The sequence below is a fragment of the Rattus rattus genome, chromosome 2 (genome assembly GCF_011064425.1).
Source record: "Rattus rattus isolate New Zealand chromosome 2, Rrattus_CSIRO_v1, whole genome shotgun sequence".
Taxonomy (NCBI): Eukaryota; Metazoa; Chordata; class Mammalia; order Rodentia; family Muridae; genus Rattus; species Rattus rattus.
Genome location: NC_046155.1, coordinates 24621391 through 24635843, shown reverse-complemented (window position 1 = coordinate 24635843; position 14453 = coordinate 24621391). Strand labels below are relative to the sequence as shown.

The 14453-nt window shown below is 42.8% G+C and overlaps 1 protein-coding gene and 1 pseudogene across 1 annotated transcript in view; both read left to right on the top strand.

Moving 5' to 3' along the window:
* The window catches only part of Pip5k1b (phosphatidylinositol-4-phosphate 5-kinase type 1 beta), a 274296-nt gene that overhangs the window by 54244 nt on the left and 205599 nt on the right, over positions 1-14453 (top strand). The window lies entirely within an intron of this gene.
* LOC116891048 lies at positions 8606-9163 on the top strand (annotated as a pseudogene).

Sequence of the window (14453 nt, the reverse complement as noted above, 5' to 3'; positions counted from 1 at the left end):
TAATAGCAATCTACATCTAGTGTGATACTGTGCTGTAATCTAGAGGTGAAGCATTCAAAATCTATAGATGGGACATATAGTTACAGAGAGAGAGAGAGAGACAGAGAGACAGAGAGACAGAGAGAGACAGAGACACACACACACAGAGAGACAGAGAAAGAGAGAGACAGAGAGAGACAGAGAGACACACACACAGACACACACACACAGAGACAGAGAGACATACACACACAGACACAGACACACACACAGAGAGACAGACAGTAAGACAGACACACACTCAGAGACATACAAACACACACACACACACACACAGATACACATAAACACAGACATACACACAGAGAGACAGACAGACACACACTCAGAGACATACACACAGACACACACACACACACACTCACTCACTCGAATCAATAAAATGGACACTGCTGAAAGGTATATTGACCCAAAATAGGGCCATAAACAAAACAGAAGAAGAAGAGCAGAAAGAAGAAATAGGCAAGAAATAATAAGATGTAAGTGTTCTAAGCAGACCATTTAAAGGGCATGCTGTCAAATGGGTAAATATAGCCAAGTGTTCCCACAGAACAGTCTTTTCACAGTACCTGAGATGAGATACACAGCAAGTATAACTTACACAGCAAAATTTAAAAGCGTAATAGAAACTGTGTAGTTCCCTGTTCTCTTTTTTAACTACCTGAAATGATATTTTAATATGTGGAGTTAAAGTATAAAGCCCCTTATGCTTAAAAAAACCATGAATACCACAAAACTTTGAATTACTTGTGTATTGTACATTAACGTTATTGTTGGGCAGCAATGATATCAGCTAAGGCGTCGGTAAAAATCAAGAAAAGGGTGTTTCAAGGGTCAGGCAGGGTGGGTGAGGAGCTGCGTTGTTTCGTTTTCTTTGTTAAGACATTGGGAGATTTGGAAGCTCTTCCAGGGCTTAATTCCCAGAATCAGGACCAAGTATAGCGCTGTCGATCAATCTGGGCACACAGAGCACTTACAGCCACTCGGATGCCAGCTTCTCGGTGCAGCTCCTGTGAGTCCACTATGCCCACCGCTTTCTTTAAGGAAGGCTCAGCTGCAAGGCTACAGTTGAGAGGAAGCGATACTAAGTGACCATTTCACTCAGGGCCTTTCACAAGTCAGTAGGTTTCATTAACCAGGTTAAAGCCAGACTGCGCTTCCTAAAAAGAAAAAAAGAAAGAAAGAAAGAAAAGAAAAAAATGTTTTAACCATATATTCCAGCCTGGAACCAAGAAACAGAACTCCCCGGTTCACAATCAAATATACAGTAAAATGGTTGAATAGTTTTTATTCGGGAGAAAATTTGTTCCATAACTTCGAATCAACATGCAGTATTGTTGAATGGTAATCACTGTTATAGAAAAATAAGCAGGCAAAAGCAAAGTGAGACTGGGCTGATGATAGGCAGTGAGGTAGGGATTGGAAAGTGGGATCTATGCACCATCAGTGTCTAAAGAGTTTTTCCTTAACTGCCAGGCTGGAGCTTTGCAGAAAGGGAACCCATATTCACAAGTCTTGGCTGGTGGCGCACTTAGAGGCAGTCCAGGAACCATGGACACACTCTGGAGGTGAGCTTGCTCTCCCAGAATCTTCCTTGCAATTGCAGCTTACCAGTTAGCTAAAGTTCCTGGTGTTACCTCTCAGGCTAGAGTGTTCATTCACTCCATGAGTACGGCAAGCCGTTTGCTTTGCTCCTAGGACTGACTGACAAACTGCTTACCTAGCTCAGAGGAGCTCACAGATATGCTCCAATCGGATGAGCAAATGCCAAAAATCTCATCTAAACCATTCCAACAATCACTACTCTCTAGTGTGCCCGTTGAGGTGTTTTACCTCACAGAGTACAGATATGTTTATTGACTGAGGTTAATCTGACCAGCCATCAGATTATGGGTAGCAGTTTGTCCTAGTTACTAGGAGCATAAGGAATTGAAAGATGATGGGAGATGGATGGATTCTTGTGTTGGTCCTACCCTGAACTAGCTGAGACCCAGAGTGGGGTGGGTCTCAAGACCTCTGACCTGACTGTGGTGTAATTTGAATCAGATATTCTTCCCCATGCTAGGATGGCCCTCGTAAACTGTTACAAATTTTGTATGTACATATGTTCAGAAGTATACGCCAATGTGTTTCGAGTCATTTCTGTGGACAGGTATAAAGAGTTATGATTAAAGAAGGAATGACTGGATTAGAATCACAGGAATAAGGTGTTTGTTTTTTCCAGTGAAAAGTCCTGTATTTGTTTCTTATTCCTGCTATGTCATGGCTCTGTCCTATTCTGGCTTTCTGAGGCTGTGATGAAACACTGAGCAAAGCCAACTCAGTGAGGAAAGCATTTATTCAGCTTACAGATCACAGCCCATCTTCAAGGAAAAGCCAGGGCAGCAGCTCAAAGCAGGAACCAACGGAGGCTGCTTCCTGGCTTGCTTTCTTGGCTATCTTTCTTCTACAGTTCAGGCTCAGCTACCTAGGGATAGCACTGCCCACAGTGGGCTGTGCCCCACTATCTCAGTTAGCAATTAAGAAAAGTCGTTATAGCCACACACCAGTCTGGATGGGCATCAGGTTGACAGCTGTGAAAGGCTTAGAACAATACAAACATGTTGTCGTTTAGTTCTGAATATCAGAGGCCCCATATTGGTCTCACTTATATAAATTTAAGAATGCTACTGCCTTCCCTTCCTTCTGGAGGCTCTGGGAAGAATCTTGTCTATTTTCATGCATTTGTAGGTTCTAGAAAGAAGTCCTGGAACTTCCTGGCTTCCATTTCTTTTCAAAGCCAGCCATAACTGGTTGAGACTTCCGGCACCTGTATCACTACCTGTATTACTGACTCTCCTGTCCCCTCGTTCCACTTAAAGGCGCTTTGCAGTTGAATCAGGTACACCAAATAATCGAGGGTCAGTCCAGTGTTCCCACTTGTCATGTTGCCATTCTGTCCAAGCCAGCCATTTCAGAGCTGCTGATTTTTGTCCCTCCGGTTTTGTTTTTGTTTTTGTTTGTTGTTGTTGTTATTTTGGTTTTTATTTTTTCTCACTCAAAGTTAGTGAACTAGAGTGGCCGAAAGCAGTTAGAACACAGTGTCCTAGGACGACTAAAGAATTTCTCTTCAGTGGAGCCTGCCTAATCTCTAGCTATTTCTTCTTTTGTTTTTTTTTAAAAGACTTACTTTAAATTATGTGTATTTGTGTGTATCTATATGAAGTACAAAGCCAGGGCATCCTGGAGCTACAGAGCTACAGGCAGGTGCGAACCTGGTAGTGGGGAGAGGAGGGGGGAACTGGGAGAGGACTTGGGTTCTCTACAAGGCCAGTCATTGCTCTTCACTGCCGAGCCAGCTCTCCAGCCTTCTTGCTGTTTCTCGAGGCTGGTCGCACGTTTTTCCTTAGAGCCAGGTCTGTTTTCCTGTGTGCAAAGGTCTGTTCCCGTGCAAAGACAGAACCCGTGTCCTTCTAAAGGACCAGTGATGTGCTCCCTTGTCTTAATTTTTTTTAAATTTCTAATCCAAGATACCTTAAATATTTGGTTATTTTTCCCCCTCTGCTGAGCAGGTGGTTGAAAGTTTCACAGTGCCGTTTTTCTGATCATAAAACCACAGTGTCCCTGTGAATGTGCTCACTAAAATAGAAAAAAAATTGGACTGTATTCATTTGCATTTTAGTCCACACTTTTGAGTAGATTTTTATATCTGGTTCTTGCTTTAATTATTTACATCTCTGGTGGAAATGTCACATCCATTTGCAGATTAATTATGCAATTATCAATGACCTAGAGAGAAATCTCAGAATTCATTGTTGCCACCTAGAGAAACACACAAGAAGCTGAGGAGCTAAAGCAGAGATTTCCTGAATGTTCTACTGGGCAACAGGACCCATGCATGCATGCATGCATGCATACATACATACATACATACATACATACATACATACATACATTTATGTTGCCACATAAACTTCCCCTTGTGAAGTAATTTGGAGGGTAAGAAGTGAGTTGGGGAGGCTCAGTGCCCAAGCTCTGTGTCCCATTTATTGAGATTTCTTATGAGCCAGTCAGTCACCTAGAAATGCTTGTGACTACATACTCAGTTCCAGGACCTTTGGAAGGCAATGAGCACTCTAAAGTTGTCACATTCTGCAACTCAGGAGTGAGGATACATCACTCCTTTCTGCAAACCAGGGTCCCCTGGAGTTGTGCAAATTACCACCACCAAGCCTTACCCTACAGGCCTGGCATTCCCACAAGGCACGTAGCTCGGTAGAAAACAGACTCACACACAGATTCACAATCCTTGGGTACTGCGTGACCAGACATATGTGGGAACAGGAACACAGAAGAAGGAATATCTGACTCTAGGGTAGGCTGGAGTACCATGGATGGATGTTGGAGGTTAAGCCCTCCCTGAGCCAAGTCTTGAAGATCAGCAAGTGATAGCCAAACAAGAAACAAAGCTAATGGCTTCCTTGGCCAATCTAGCACTCTGGGCGGAGGAACAGAGGTGCATGCAAAAGGGTCCTGCACTGCAAAAACTGTGGACACGGCCTGGGATTGTGTCTTTGGGGGTTGTTTCCTGAGTCCCCAGAGGACACCAGAAACTGTGGGTGGTCAAGATCCTGCTCATAAGATAGCAAGGCTTACGCAGGTGCAGCACTCCCATCCTCCTGTGTATTTGAAGCCATCTCTGGGTTAAACACAATACCTAATTCAATGGGAATGCTGTGTAGACAATTGTGCTACATTGTTTGGGAAACAGGAAAAAGACGGAAGCTATTGAGTGTGGGACCCAGATTTTTTTTTCTCTTGTAATGGATTGAGTTCATGGATGTGGAATCCAAAGCAGCAAAGGACTCACGGTGTGCCATTGTGACCCAAGCCTGTTGGGGGGACAGACCATTGACTTGTTCCCTGATTAATAAAATAGGTATGGGGAGAGAAACACACACAGAGAGAGAGAGAGAGAGAGAGAGAGAGAGAGAGAGAGAGAGAGAGAGAGAGAGAGAGAGAGAGAGAGACAGAGAGAGAGAGAGAGAGAGACAGAGAGAGACAGAGAGACAGAGAGACAGAGAGACAGAGACAGACAGAGAGAGAGAGACAGAGAGAGAGACAGAGAGAGACAGACACAGAGACACAGAGACAGTGAGGCATAGAGAGACGGAGAGGTGAATTTAGATGAGTTATCCTGAGTGAAATGTTTCAGACAGGGCCTAACATAAGAACAGGCAGTGCGTGTTAGCAGGTATTGTTGACAGGGAGCATCCTAATCATATTATGCAAGGTTGACAAGAAATAGGGGAAGTTTGCCCTGCCCAGGCCAGTGAGTGTTGACATAATACTGTGTGTTGGCTGGGGAAATTGTTAATGGTTTGTTGGTGGTGGTGGTTGTTTTGTTTTTAAGGTACAAAATGAAGCTTTGTAGATTTATAAACTTTATGTCACCAATTTTTCAAAGTTGATGAGACCTTGGTCAGTCTGCTGCCACAGAACCATTAGAGGCTGAAGAAGACAAATATTATTTTTATCCATGTATACTCAAAATGGAGCCATTGGCTGTAATGACTGTGGAAAGCCAGTATGATTTCTTCCTGATCATTGGTAAACCCTGATCCTGTATGTAACATTCAGTGACTTCTTAGAGGTGGGGAGAGTGGGATTGAAGGTGGGTGAAGCATTGGAGAACTGGTGGACATCTCTCAAGTGATGCTGACTCCCTGCATCCTCTTTTCTCATCACCCTCCATCAGCCAGGCACTGTTCACTGCAGGCCTGGCTTTTTTCTGGGAATACCTGTGGCGCTCTGCCTTTTTCCTATGGTCTCCTTTTACAAACATCTCCTTTTGGGGGGAATTTTTAACATCCAATTACTTGTTTGTGAGCTTTGCCTTTGTCCTGTCCTTCACTTCTGCATGTGAGGCATGGCTTCCTTGTAATTCTCTTTAAGGTTCTCGCTGCTTTCAGAAGATACTTGAAGGCTTATTTTTCATCTCAACAAGAAATGGCCTCCGTGGTGTTTCTTTGCTCGTTGCTCGCGGCAGGCCAAATTGTGGCATGTTTCTGGGAATGTCTAGTTAGGTAAGCCCACCACTGTGGGTGAACTCACACTTTTATTAATTATGTAAGAGACCTTTCCCTTTTCAATATCATCTTGCAGTAAGCTGATTTTTGTTTAGTTTTGGATTTTAGATGGGTTCTCACTAAATAATAACCCTGTCTAGCTTGAAACTCACTATAGGGAGAGCAAGAGACAGACAGAAAGACAGAGACAGAGAAAAACACAGACAGATACACAGAAAGAGAGAAACCAAGAGAGAATCAGAGACAGAGACAGAGACAGAGAGAGACAGAGAGATGGAGACAGAGGTCTGCTTGCCTCTACCTCCTTAGTGCTAGGATTAAAATCTCTAAACTATTGTAATTATTATGTACGCGGTAGTTTTACATCATTGTGTTTAGGGACCTGTAGTGTAATGACTGAGTTGGGAGACAAAGCTTTGTCTTGTCCAGCAGCTCTATTTGTGTAATAATAAACAGTTTTTGGGGCACTGGACTTTAGACCTCTAGTTGGGTATCCTCTCATTAGCTTTAGGAATATAAAAGCTTCCGAATATAAAAGCTTACGTCATTGGACAGGGATAACCATTCAAGATCACATTGTTACTTGTTTGCTCTACCAAAAGTTATAAAGATGGATACATTCAGCAACAGTGCCTCAAAACAAAAGGTAAGCCTGTTGGCAGAGCCAAAGACCTTTGTGTAGGTTACAGTAGACAAAGTTGGATCTTCTAACCTCTTCTCTAGTCTATGGTCCTAGTCACATCTCTGCACTAAAAACATGAAAACAGCTAGAAAGTTTGATTCTTACATTTGAAAAATGTAAACAGGATTTCTTTAGTAATTTTTATTAAAAATGCTGAAGATTTAAAATATAATGCATGCATTCTCAAAACAAGACTAAGCTTCTTAAAAGCAGAGAAAGCCCATTCTAATTCACTGCCTTTGGGATATGCATTCTGGGCATTGTTTTTAAGCATTTCAACCAAAAATGCTTTAATGGAATGTTACAGTCACTGCTCATTATCTTGAATTCACTTGCAGGTCATTTGTTCTTAACTGGCTTTTTTAAAAAAAAATGAAAAAGTGAGCATTCATCACGTGCCACTCTAAAAGGAAATCAGTCACAATTGTTCATAACAAAAGGCGTGTTTTAAATTGAAAGCTCCGAGCGAAGCTGCTTCTGGTTTTTAATACTTCTAGCAGTACAGATGTTGGCATTGTGGCGAAACAGAGCTTATCTTTGGCGTCCGTGTAGTGCTCCGTTCCCTGGAGCAGCTGGGGATGAGACTGTGTTATCAGGAAATGTGGATCAGATGCTTGCACTGTAATGAGGAGCTGCAAGTGGGACTGTGCCATTCTCAATTCTGTGCTGTGACAAAACCTACTTGACCTGTGTCTTTACTGGTGCCACATGGAGAAAAAATGTTCTTCTCCTTTATCCGAGTTGGATAAATTTAAAGTAAAACTCTGAGCAATGGCACCAGAGCTGCCTTTAAAAGTAGAAAGCATGGGGTTGGGGATTTGGCTCAGTGGTAGAGCGCTTGCCTAGCAACCGCAAGGCCCTGGGTTCGGTCCCCAGCTCCGAAAAAAAAAAAAAGAAAGAAAAAAGAAAAAAAAAGTAGAAGGCATGATTTGTTGCTGTTTGTTTTGTCTTACAATTCTGCAGCAAAACAGGACCTACGATTTTATGAACCAAATGTAGTTTGCTCTGGCTGTCGTGTGTATAGATAGATAGTAAGCAGTCCTGTAGAGTGATTTGTGCACTCACTGAGAAGGAACAACCAGCACATCAGAAAACTTGGCTGTAGTAATTCCAATGCACAATAGAAGAACAAGCTAAAACAACAACAACAACAACAACAACAACAACAACAACAACCACCTATTTTTGGGGGGTGTGGGGTTGTTTGCTTGTTTTATCGTTTAACTCTCAGAACAATGGGAGTACTGAGGTTGAAGTGAAGGCACTGAGCGGGTGCTCCCACATCATCTATGGGTGTTGCTGCTATGGGCCTCCTCAAGGTCTGTCACCAAGCTGTGCAGTGCGTGTCTCCAACGTAGACGTTCTGAACTAAGAAACTTAGTTCGAGAAAATAATTGGATTAGTTAGGGGATGTGTGATGATGGTCATTATAGTGTATGTTGGGAATACCTTAAGTTTTCATCAACACATAATTATAGTGTGGTTCTTTTATTTACTGGGTATATATATATGTACATGTACATGTACATGGACATATACATATACATATACATATATTAAGGCTGTGCAGAAAAAAGTATGATATACTATGATGACAAACTGTGTATTGGTAGTCTTGTGGTGAGTAAAGGAGGAACAGTATTTAAGTAGATGTTGTAATAAGTCCATGATATAGTCATGCTTCACATACATTGGAATTGAAGGCATACACTATGTTGGTATGGGTAGGTGTTCACAGCAGATGATATGAAAATGGTCAGTTAGTGAGCAGTGTGTGAGTGTGTGTGTGAGTGTGTGTGTGTGTGTGTGTGTGTGAGTGTGTGTGTGTATAAACACGCAGTGTTTCTAAGACAATACCATGGGAAGTTATTTCTAAGCGATGAGATTATTGGTAATTGTCATCTGTTATTTTTTGTGTGTTTATAAATTTTTGTACTGTTAATAAGTATCTACAGTGAAAATCACCATGGAAGGGTACCACCGACCCTGCGGCAAGATCAGCTTCAATGCTGATGAAGCCCAAAATATAGTCAAAGTATGCTGGCGGAGTCTAAGGAGGAGAGGACTATAATCAGAGCCCGTGGACCAAGCATTGTGGAGCAATCCCCAGCACCTTTGGAAAAGTTGGGGAAAGTTTATAAATACCTTATTACCTGTGCAGTGGTCCAGGAGTGCATATGGGCTTCACGTGGCCAGTCCGTGTTTTGGGGATACTACATCTGATGGGACCGTGGTATAAGATAGGAGAACCGTTTCGTGAATTTCATCTTTAAAGTTGCAGTCACTATTGTCCTGTAAGCCCATTAACTTGAGAGTGGATCCTTTCTAAAAAGAGTAATAGTGACTTAGTAATGTGCTCGATATCAAATGTGCAGCATGCGTCAAAGCCATCAGCAAATGTGTAAGCAGGAGTTGGAAGACGATCTCACTGAAAAGCACCAAAACTACCCTTTGCAGAGTAAAATTGAACAAGATGAGAAACTTTTTAAAAGGAGGACATTGCAGAAGGATGGACTGGCTGGGAACAGAAATGCAATGAACCAGCCTGGGGCGGGGAATACCAGGGAGGGTTGGAGTTGGAGACAGTTGAGAACAGACCATCACAGCACGTGCGCATGAAGATGCTGTGTGGAAGCCATTATTTCGTATGCTGTCCTTAAAAAATTAATTTTTAAAAATGGGAGAGGTAGCATAGGAATGTAACTTAGTGAGCAGAGCAGCGTATCCAAGGTCCAGGTTCTTGGCCTCCTGGAAGCAAGGAAGCAACCAAAGATACTACGAGTCCACGGTAGAGATGGTTAGTGGTCAGAATTTCTAGAAACATTTACTTTATAGAACGACTCCCAGAAGACAGAGGAGACTCACCAGTGGCCCCCAGGGAAATGAGACAGCTATCAAAAACTTCAGTGTTCGATATACTCGAAAGGTAAGATCCAGATGGTTCAATAAATACCTCCAATGTTGACGTCAAGGAGAGCAGTGATATCAAAGACACAGGGAATGAACTACTAGAACCTTTCTGCAAAAATCCATGAATGGTCTTGTCACTATTTCACCTTTTATTAATACCTTTGAGAATTTCATGCATGCATACATATATTATATTTTGATCATATTCACCACCACTCTAACTCCTCCCAGGTCCACTCTTACTCCCTGACCCCTCCCAACTTCGTGTGCCCACCTAGTCCAGTTCACCATACCTGTAAGCCCATAGGTGCAGAGCTCTCCACTGGTAAACTCAGTTGACTTACCAGGGTCACACCCTTAGAGAAAAACCAACTCTCCTTTCTCAGAAGCCATCAACTGTCAACAGTTCTTCGGGCAAGGATAGAGGTTCTCTACTGGAGCCCCTACCTGTTCCACGTTGAAATGTTAATGGGTACTGTGCAGGTCATGTGCAGGCAGCCACAGCCTGAGTGCAGTGTCATCTCTAGAAGATACTGTTTGACTCCTGTCCTCCCCACCTCTGTCTGTGACAGTCTTTCTGCCCCCCTCTTCCTCCATGGTCCTTGGGCCTTGAGAGATGGGCATGTGATATAGCTGTCCGGCTTGTGACTGAGCACTCCACAGATACCTCCTCTCTGCCCTTTGAATAGTCGTGAGTTTCTGGGTTAAGTACTGTCCACTCATGTACTCTTCTTTGATGGGAGCTGAGAGCTGCACTAGTCAATGGTCTAGATTAGTGTTCCTTCGACTGGTGTACAAAGATACAAACCTGTAGGGAAGTTTGAAACTAAGTCTGCCAATACAAAAAGGAAAGAAAGAAAAAGAAAAAAATAGATTCACCCTTGGATCTGTGAGCTCCCAAACCATGGGTTCTTAGATTTCTAGTACTAGGCCTACGTCTTCATCAGATTTATGGTACCAGGCATGATCTCCATCTTACCATTTTCTGACTACACTGAAAAAGACTTTCAAGTGTTGTTGATATGTCAATATGGTCCTAACACCAGAGATTGACAAGGACGGTCTGTGTGGACACGTGCACTGCAGATCAATCTTTCTTATGAATATTGATGAAGAACCTTTCAACGGTATACCATCAAATAGAATCTAGGCACTGAATAACTACGGCCAAGTTAATTCTATTACAGGCGTGAAAGCTTGGCTTGATAGCAGGGAAGTCTTTCTGCATATTAAATGGACTAAAATAGAAACATCTGCATGATTATCTTAAGAGGTGCCCAGAGCATTTTGCTAAAATTCCGTCACTGATTATGGCCATAGTTACCTGACTATGTACTTGGAAGAAAAAAAAATCAGTGAACTGTGTTCTTAAAAAGAATGTGTTTACTGCTAGTAAATTTGTCAATAAAATTGACTTTAAAAAGAAATTGAATCACTTCGTGATTACAGAAAGTCATCTGATGTGCATTCCTGAATACATTAAACTGTGGTGATATTAGGGGTTGGGGAGATGGCTCAGTGAATAGGAGTTCCTGCTGCACAAGCTTAAGGACTTGAGTTCAGTTCCCCAGCGCACATACCGAAGTCTGATATCGCTGCATACACCAGTCACCAGAGCACTGGGCATTGATGCTGAGGGGAACAGGAAGAGACAGGAGGACCAGAATCACTAGGGATTGCTGGCTAGTCAACATAACCGGGACTGGGGAGGGGGACAGCAAGCTCTGAGTTCTCTATCTTATTGGGGTAGCAAAAAGATGTCAAGTTTGAGGCCAGCTTCTCTAAATGGTCAGACCCTGTCTGTCTCATTTTTTTTTTTTTTAAAAAAAAGAAGATGTCCTCAGTCCATTCTTTCTTCCTCCTGAATTTCTCATTTCAGAGAGTTTCTTTGACATATGGTTAAGGTTAATCGAGTCTCTTGATTTTACATTTTCTAAAAGCAATTTAAGTTTGAGGAACAAGACGGGTTTTTACTGCCACATCTGCTGTGTCCCCTTTCTAGCTCACAGCCAGGTCTAGAAGCTGGGCACTAATTGTATTTTCCCTTCACTTTTGCCAAAGAACGGGAGGCATATGTATGTTGTCCTCGAGGGAAACGATGAGACAGGATCAGCACTCTGAAAGTAGTACGGGTTACGATTCAAGAGAAAGAAACCCCGCCCAGACTTGGAGAATGTAAAGTCAAAGTATATTAGGCTCCAAATAAATATCCCCAACTGGTTGGTTACTTGTGCCCTGGATCCACCTCCTTCCATTCTGGGTCACTTGACTTGGCCTCATCCTTATCTCTCTTACCACCAGTCACTTCTCAAACAAGAACGAGCTGAAGGAAACCCTGTCCCTTGTCACACTCCATGCAATTCTCTGCTGTTCGTTTTCCTGTGGATCCACAAGAAAGTAGGAAAAGTTGTCTACCTGGAACACAGATGGAGTTCTGGGTTTGTTAAAGTGATTCTAATGTAACCCGTTTCACAGCTCCGTCTAAGCTCCATCCCTATCCTCTCTGGTTTCCAGTGGAGTCTTCTCTCACTGCCAGCAGGTGCCCCCAGCCTCCAACCCACACCCAGAGCCAAACCACAGCCCTCATCCCTTCGGCATTTCTGCACTATTGACAAGAGACCTCTGTCCTTCGTTCATGTGACAAGCAACACTCATGGGATGCACAAGGAACTCTTCTCTATGTCTGGCTCTCCTTGAGAAATGCTCAGAAGCCTTCCCGGGCTCCTGTATGAACTCGCTTGACTATTTTCTAGTGTCCAGGGACTGCAGTGATGTGGGCAAAGTCTCCACCCTCATGGTAGCTGATCTTCCTCAGTGAGGATGTGTGTAGACAGGCAGTTCCTGCCCTCCCACAAGGTCTGACCTATGGGCGTCAAGATGAGAAGGAAGGAGAGCAAGGAGTATGTTTCTGACTTAGTTGTCCTGAGAAACTGACACAGTTTGTTTTCAAGAAAAGTAAGTTCGGGATAGGGAGATATGAGCTCATTTCTTGACAAGATGGGCTCGAGGAAGCTGTGGCACACACAGTAGGGCTGTCTAGGCGCTGGTGATAGAGTCTAGAGGCTGAGAAGCCTTCTCTAAGAATACAGATTTGAGCATTAACGGCACAAGAACCTTAGCAAACACTGTAGGAGTGCATGTTGAAAGTGAAAGAAAAGCCAGAACATTGTGGGAAATCCTAAAGGATCTGAAACATCCTAGCTCTGAGGATAGTTGCACTTCTGACTTTGAAGAAATCTTTTGCAGGGCTTGGGAGATGCCTCAGTGATTAAGAGCACTGATTGCTCCTCCAGAGGCCCTGGGTTCGATTCTCAGCACCCACAACAGCTCACAACTGTCCGTAATTCCTGTTTCAGAGGATCTGACACTCTCAAACAGACACATACATGCGGGCCGAACACCAATGTGTATAGAATAAAAATAAATTTATTGTTTAAACAAGAAAACATTTGCTCCCTCTGAACATTGATTTCCTTGCTGACAAGCATTTGTGTAGGGGACTTCTCACAACTATTTCTCTGCATGGGTCTTATGACTGCTTTGGGATGAATGGGGATTATTAATTCCTTCATCTTGTAACCTCATTAATATCTCTTGGCTCATACAGTTACATGAATTCCTCATCTTTTACTGATGAATTGGTTTGTTGGACACAACAAGTCTGCTAATACTTTTTTTTTATTAATTGAGACCCAGGGAGTTAGCAAGTTTGAAGAATCTAGGTATTTATGAGGTTGAGAGCAAAGAATGCTTCTCACTCTGCCCTCGTGCTCAGTGCTTGGCTGTCTATTCATCTGAGGAAGCTCAGGGAACCAACCTCTCTAAGTCTACTTTAACTGACCCTTGCAATGCTTAGCAAAGGACTGAGGAAAGTTCCCGAAGTACTTACAAAGATACCTGGGACACATTCCCTCTAGGTCTAAGCTGCCATGTTATACTCACAGTGACAATAGCACCACACTGTAAAAAGCAGCTGCATTTTAGGCCAAAAGTTTTCAAAAGAAGAGTGCAGGGCCGTCTAGATGCCTCTGTGGGTAACAGCAACTGCCGCCAAGTTTTAAGGGTAAGTTTGGCATCCAGAGCCCATGGGTGGAAGGAGAAAAACAGTTCCTGCTACGTGGCTTTGACCTTCACTCCTACACCATGGCACACACGTGCCTGAACACAAAATAAAATGTAATTAATAAAAAAGAATTGAAAGGAAGGTGAAACAAAATCCCTATTTCCTAAGAAGTAGGAAATGTGGGTGACCGAACTCCATAGGTCATAAAACACCATTTCCTTCTAACAGATTGAGCTACGGGTTTCAAAACCTTGTCTAACTAAATTTCAGTTGTATTCAATTTAACAATTTTGTATGAGAAGAAGGCATCAGAGCAGCTAGTTCATTGGTTCTCAACCTGTGGGTCTTGACCTCTTTGGAGCTGCATATCAGATATCCTGCATACAAATTCATATTATGTTTCATAACACTAGCAAAATTACAGTTATGAACTAGCAATGGAATAATTTTATGGCTGGGAGTTACCACATGAGGAACTGTATTAAAGGGTCTCAGCATTAGGCAGGTTGAGAACCACCAGTGTCTTTATAGTACATGTGGTGTTATGCTTAGCTCAGAAGACAGCCGTGTGCAAAGGCAACCATAAACCCCAGGCTCTCCTCTTTCTCAGTAAAAAGAAAAAAAAACCCTTACTCTCTTGGATAGGAAGCTCATGGCTATGTTATCCTCTCAGCCAAAAGATCTCCTAGGT